The following is a 6,232-nucleotide window of genomic DNA, read 5'->3' on the forward strand; positions in this document are numbered from 1 at the left end:
GGGGAGCAGCCGGGTAGCCCCGAGAGTAACAATGCGCTGGGGGGCTGGGGGAGGGGAGGCAGCGCGCCCGAATGGCGACCGGCCCCCGCGCGCTCGCTCCGCCAGCCTTCCCCGCGCGCCCTGCAGCCCCGAGTCAAGGACCCACGCGGGACCTGCACGGCCCCTCCCACCCGAGCGCCTCCCCCGCCTCTGCCCGGCGCGGCGGCGTGTGGAGAATTCAAGGGCATTACATCTGGTTGCAATCCAGTTTCATGCCGCTGCCGGGCTGTTAAGACCTCGCGCTGACGTCAGAGCAGGGGAATTACTTCTTTTTATTTTATCTTTTTTTAGTTGTCTGCTGCCCCGGGAGGGGAGCGGGTGGGTTAGGCGAGCTCTGGTGTGGAGGCGCCGGCGCGGTGGGAGTCCGGGGCTGGGGGCTCCGTTTCCCTCGTGGCCACCGCCCCCTCTGTTCTCCAGAGAGACCTGCCCTGGCCGGGGTCAGGCTCACTCCGGATGGGGGGCAGCCCTCCTGCAGACCCAGCAGAGTCCCCTCCCCACTGACCACACAGCTGCGCTTCCAGAGGCTTCCCTGGGACGTGGCCCTCTGGATCTGGAAGCTGGAAAGGAATCTTCTAGTTTCCCAGCCCTCCCCCCGACGCGCCAGAGCATATATGGGGCCCTTCTGGGTGACACGGAGAAGTGGACACAGCCATTCTGATCTCAGATCTGGCAAAGCTCCTACAGTCCCAGCCTTGGCGAGGAGGACGGTGTTTGGAGTGACCCAGGCCCAGAAGCCGGCCTTGGGGTGGGCGCATCAGGACCTCCCCCGGCTCGGATCGCTGGCTCACCTGCCCTCTCTCCCTGACAGTGAGGTCTGTGTGGGCAGGGACCCTGTCCCTGTTACATCTCCAGGACAGGCCAGTGGCTTTCAAACTCCTGCCTTGACAGCGTGGTCCACACCCGCTGTGCTGGACAGACCCGAAAGGGCTGGCTGGAACACTCTGCGGTGGCTGCCAGGCTGCAGTACTGTGGTCTGGGCGGATGGAAAGGGGCTGCTAGTTGTGCCCCACGTGAGTTTTGCAGCCCGCTGACACGTCGTGCCCAGAGTGGGAAAAGGCAGGCCGAGGCGATGAATCGCCCTCCGCGCTCCACATTCACTGAGACCTAACAACTTCGTAAAATTCCTCACGGAGGACGTGGGGTGTGCTCCTTGGAAAGAGGCCAGTGTGCCCAAGTATTTGGAGTAAGCCCCCGTACCCTGCCCACAGGTGACCTCAGCTAGCAGTTTGACCTCGCCCTTCCAGATGCCCCCGTGTTTTGTAAGTTTATTTTTTCCTTTCGTTGGCAAGAAAGACAGCACCCCAACAGGGTCCTGATGCCGTGATGCACCCCGAGCCTCAGCCAGCCCCAGTCAGAGGCACCCACATGCCTGTGGACTCAGGAAGGGTCTCCAGACAATGAACCCCAACCTTCCTAGGGGGCAGCCTCACAGCAGAGCCACAGGAGCCCGGGGTGGCCCCTTTGCAGACTTCTGGCTGCTCACCCAATGTATCTGTGTGTCAGTGCACCCATGTGTCAGTGTACCTGTGTGTCAGTGCACCCGTGTCAGTGCACCCATGTGTCAGTGCACCCGTGTATCAGTGCACCTGTGTCAGTGTACCTGTGTGTCAGTGCACCCGTGTGTCAGTGCACCCGTGTCAGTGTACCTGTGTCAGTGTACCTGTGTATCAGTGTACCCATGTATCTGTGCACCCGTGTGTCATCGTACCCGTGTATCAGTGTACCCATGTGTCAGTGCACTCGTGTGTCTGTGCACCTGTGTCGGTGCACCCGTGTGTCATCATACCCGTGTCAGTATACCCATGTGTCGGTGCACCCGTGTGTCCGTGCATCCATGTATCGGTGTATGCAGTGTGCCGGTGCACCCGTGTGTCACTGTACCCAGTGGCATGGAGGCAGATACATAGTCTTTTTGGATCACTGTATCCACCCCGGGTAAAGTCGATACATAGTTTTCTTTCTCCCAATGAGATTCGGATTCGCCAACTTCCTCTTCCTCTCAGTTGCCTTGGAGAGGCGGTGCGGGCGGCTGTGGGGCGATGCTCAGGGTAAGAGCCCTGGCTGCACCGTGGACTAAATGAGCTGTTTGCCTCTCCGGCCTGAGCTCCCCTCTGCACTGGGGAGGATGAGTGCTGACCTCGCAGTCGGCAGTGGAGGTGCAGGGTCCAGCCGCGGGAAGTGTAGCACGAGGCTTCTCCTAGGAGCCTGCCATGGCTGTCCCCGTCGCCGTGTTACTGCTGTGCCGCTCCATGGCAGCCCGTGTTTGTACCGCTCTGCCATGGCGGGTTCCTGGCTTTTTCCTTCCCCTTGCGCTGTGTGGCCGCACAGGTTGCTGGGGGTGCCGGTGCGGGTGCAGGCAGGTGCCGGCGCTGTGTGTGCAGACCCGCTCTCTGGGGAGAGGCCCAGGGCACTGAGCCCAGGGGAGCAGCCATCGTCCGAGGCCCTGTCCCCCCATTTTCAAAGTGTTGTGCTTAACGCTGGGGTCCAGGCAATAGGACTTACCTGCCCCTGCCCCTGAGGAGGTCACAACTCAGTGGGTCATTAAGGCCCAGATTGTACCACAGGCCTTGGTGGAAAAGGTTTAGAGGGCTTCATGGAAGAGGAGGCTTTGGAGGGGTGCTTCAGGCATGAACAAGCAGGGACCAAAGGGCTGGGTGGTGGACAGGATGCAAGGAGCAAGTCTTTGGAAGCTGGAGTGGACCTGGCTTGTGTGTTGTGGCCACAGCCAGGAGGGGAGGAAGAGGCCAGGCTACTGCCAGGGCCTCTTGGCTGGCCTCCCTGCCTCCATGCCGCCCCCACGAGGCTCTGGCTACGCTGTCAGGAGGCCTTCCCTAACTTGCCGCAGCACCTCGGGAGCTCAGACTGATCCTCCCCACCTGCCCAGGGCCTTGTCTGGTGTCCTGCTCAGCCCCTCCTGGTGCAGCCGGCCTCCCTGCTGGGGCAGCCCAGTGCAGCCCTGCCTCTGAGTGTTGGCCTGCTCTGTTCCCTCCACCTGGGGTGCCCTTCACCTCCCTGCCTCTCTGTCTCCTCCTCCTCCGTCCTCCAAAGCAGGATGAGTCACCTCCCTTTGTCTGTCCCCCAGCCCAGCCTTTATCAGGAATTATCTGTGGCAGTTCGGTCAGGGTCTGTCCTCCCCAGCAGGGGAGCACGTCTAGGCCTGAAGGCCCATCTCCTTCCTCCCTCTCCGTCCTCCGCTGCCGGCCAAGGGCAAGGTGCGCACGGGGCACTCAGGGCCTTCCCGAGAGGGGCCAGGTGAGGGGTCCCCTGGGCCCCCCAGCCTCAGCTGGGGCCTGCCCACCTCTGGGTTGGGGCTGTCAGAAGAGATGGAGAGCTGCCCCCCAGGCTGCGGGGTGTGGGGGGAGGAGAAACTGGCTCGTCCCGTTTCCCGGGGTGGGGGGTTTGGGGCTCAGCAGTGCCCTGCTCCCGGTGGGTCACTGGGGATCAGAGATTGGAATGTGCCGCCAGGGAGGGGAGGCCGCTGGGGCTGCTGGGGCCTGGCTGCCAAGGGACAGGGCTGCTCTTAAACAGTGTGAACAGGGTGTGAGCGTGGGGGCACGGGGCAGGAGATGCTGAGGGGAGAAGGCTCTGGCAGACCGGGGGGCGGGCAGAGGGTGCCCTGTGGCGGAGCGGCACGCCGGGTCAGGAGGGCACAGCGTGGCTCTGGGTCTTGTGTGTTGGTCGACTGGTTGGGCCAGCACACGCCCTGCATGCTCCCCTCTCAGTCCTGTGCCACACTGAGCCCAGGGATGAGGAAGCTTGGGGTGTGGCCTTTGAGAGCCCCGAAGCCCAGGGGCCAGGTGGGCAGTGACCGCCTAGTTTCTGCACGTGGTGATAGGCTCAGGGGACGAGGGCCAGGAGGCGGGGAGAGGTGGAGGAGTCCTGTGAGGAGAGGGGGTGGCAGCAGCAGGGTAGTCCCCCCCAGTCTGGCTGCAGTCTAGTCTAATCAGGGGAGGGTGGGCTGCTTTTAGACTGGTGGTCTGTGGCCCAAGCCACCACTAGGGGTGAGGAACAGGGACTCCATAGAGACTGCTGGACGAGAGCTAAGGCGACTCCGGGAGCACGTGGGGTCGGGAATTGAGGAGCTTGGAGAGCTTGAGCTGGTCCCCTGGGGTCCCCTTCCTGGAGATAAGGACCGGCAGGGTTGAGGCTGGGGGACAAGCCCTGGAATGGGACTCAGGAAAGGGGCTGAGCGCCAACTGCTGCTTCAGGCCAGGGACTTTCCCTCTCTGAGTGTCAGCTTCCTCTTCTGTCAAAGATGGGAACGGGAGGGACCAGCAGAGGGTGTAGTGGTTATGTCACTGGACTCCCACGTAGTCTACTGCGGTTCGAGTCCTGGACCCGGCAGCTTAAAACTCATGCCAGGCACATGTGCGTGTGTGCCCACCCCCCCCCCCCCGGAGGAGAATGGAGGAGAAGGGCTTGCAGTGCGGTCAACCTCCCAGGGAGGCGGTGATTTCTCGCTTTCCGACTCTGGCGAGTATACACTCCCTATAGCAGAAATCTCTCTTTAAAAAAAAAGGAATTGTCGCACGTGTTGAAGGAGGTGATGGCGTTGATGGCGTGCAGAAGCCGGGTAGCCTGGGTCTTAAACACAGGCTTTGGGATCGGGCCGGTCTGTGTTCAAACCCAGGTGCCCGGCACTCACGCTGGGGTTGACTTTCCACCCCTTTAAGAGGAGTGACGGGGGACCAGCAGGTGGCGTGGTGGTTACAGTCCTGGGCACTCCCACATGGCTGACCGTGGTTCCAGTCCTGGACCTGGTGGCTGGCTTTCTCACTTTCCCTCTCTCTGTGTGTGTCTCTCTGGCCAAAATAAAATAAATAAATGAATAAATAAAATTAAGTAAATAATTAAAAAAAAAAGGAGGAGTGACATCCCGATGGTGCAGAGGGAGACCCCGGCTTCACAGCTGGTCCCGTGGGAAGGCTCGGGCCGTGTTGGGGTCGTGCCCAGAGACCTCTCTGAATCGATGAATAAACTTTAATTTTTTTTTTAATGAGGAGGCCCAGCCCCATTGCCTATGGTTAAAGAAGCTGGAGCCCACTTGGAACCCTGTGGTTCAAATCCCCAGGCAGCAGCTTGAAAAACACGTTGGGAACTTGTGTGTGCATGCCCAGATCCCGACAGGGCGGAGGGGTGGAGGAGGATTGTGGCGGGACCACACCCCACCGGGCGCTTTCTCCTCTCCCTCCCTCCGTCTCTCTCTGCTGAATACACGTGCCCTCTGGCAAATTAAGAAGAGGGGCAGTAGCAACAGCCCCCCCCTTGTTGGTTAGCATTGCCGGGCTCAGGTCTCACGGCGAGAGGACTTGGCCTGTGGCAGAGGTCACGGTTGTCACTCCTTTTCTCCTGCCAGGCCTCCCAACCGTCCCTGCAGTAGCACCAGCAACAAAAGCCGTGCCCGGCGGTAGCTTCTCTTTCACCCCAATCGGGGTGGGTGGATTGAGTGGGTCTTGGTGTGCACAGGGCTAGTAAGAACCGTTTCCTGGCCGGAGTTTCTGCTCCCAAAGGGACTTTGCCCGGTGGTGTGGGTGGACCCCAAGAAAGCGTCCAGCAACTTGTGATACCAGTGGCAGTGTCGCCAGACTAGTTGTCCCTTCATTGGCTTCATGGACCACGTGACAAACACCAGGGACTAGGAACGGAGGTTGACTGGATGCAGTTCTCCTGTCTACCGCAGGTGCGTGTGCCAGGCTGTCAGCAAGTTCTTGGAGGGCCCCCAGGGCGTGGTGGTTAAGGCGGCTGGATCCCACATGGCCCACTGTGTGGCTTGAGTCTCAGGCATGGCGGCTAGAAAAACACACAAGGCCGAGAGGAGAATGCAGGGGAAGGGGTTGCAGCATGGCCATCCCCCTGCAAGGGGCTGTCTCAATTTCCCTCTCTTTGTGTTTCTCTGGTGCGCACATACGCTGTCAATTAAAAAAGAAAAAAATCCTTGGAAAATGGAATTAAAGTATAAGTTTATTTTGTTGCAGAAAATAATGATCTTGGGGCTGGCAGGTGGCTAGGTGGTTGGAGGTGCTGAACTCCCATGTGGCCGACGGTGGTTCGAGTCCTGGATCTGGTGGCTTGCTTTCTTGCTTTCCCTCTCTCTCTCTTGTCTTTTTCTGGTCAGATTCAAAAATAATAATAAATAAAGTTAAATAACATAATTATTGTTAAAAATAATGATTGTTGGGCCCAGCAGTTGGCG

This window comes from Tupaia chinensis, unplaced genomic scaffold, assembly GCF_000334495.1.
Source record: "Tupaia chinensis unplaced genomic scaffold, TupChi_1.0 Scaffold138725_1, whole genome shotgun sequence".
Lineage (NCBI taxonomy): Eukaryota > Metazoa > Chordata > Mammalia > Scandentia > Tupaiidae > Tupaia > Tupaia belangeri.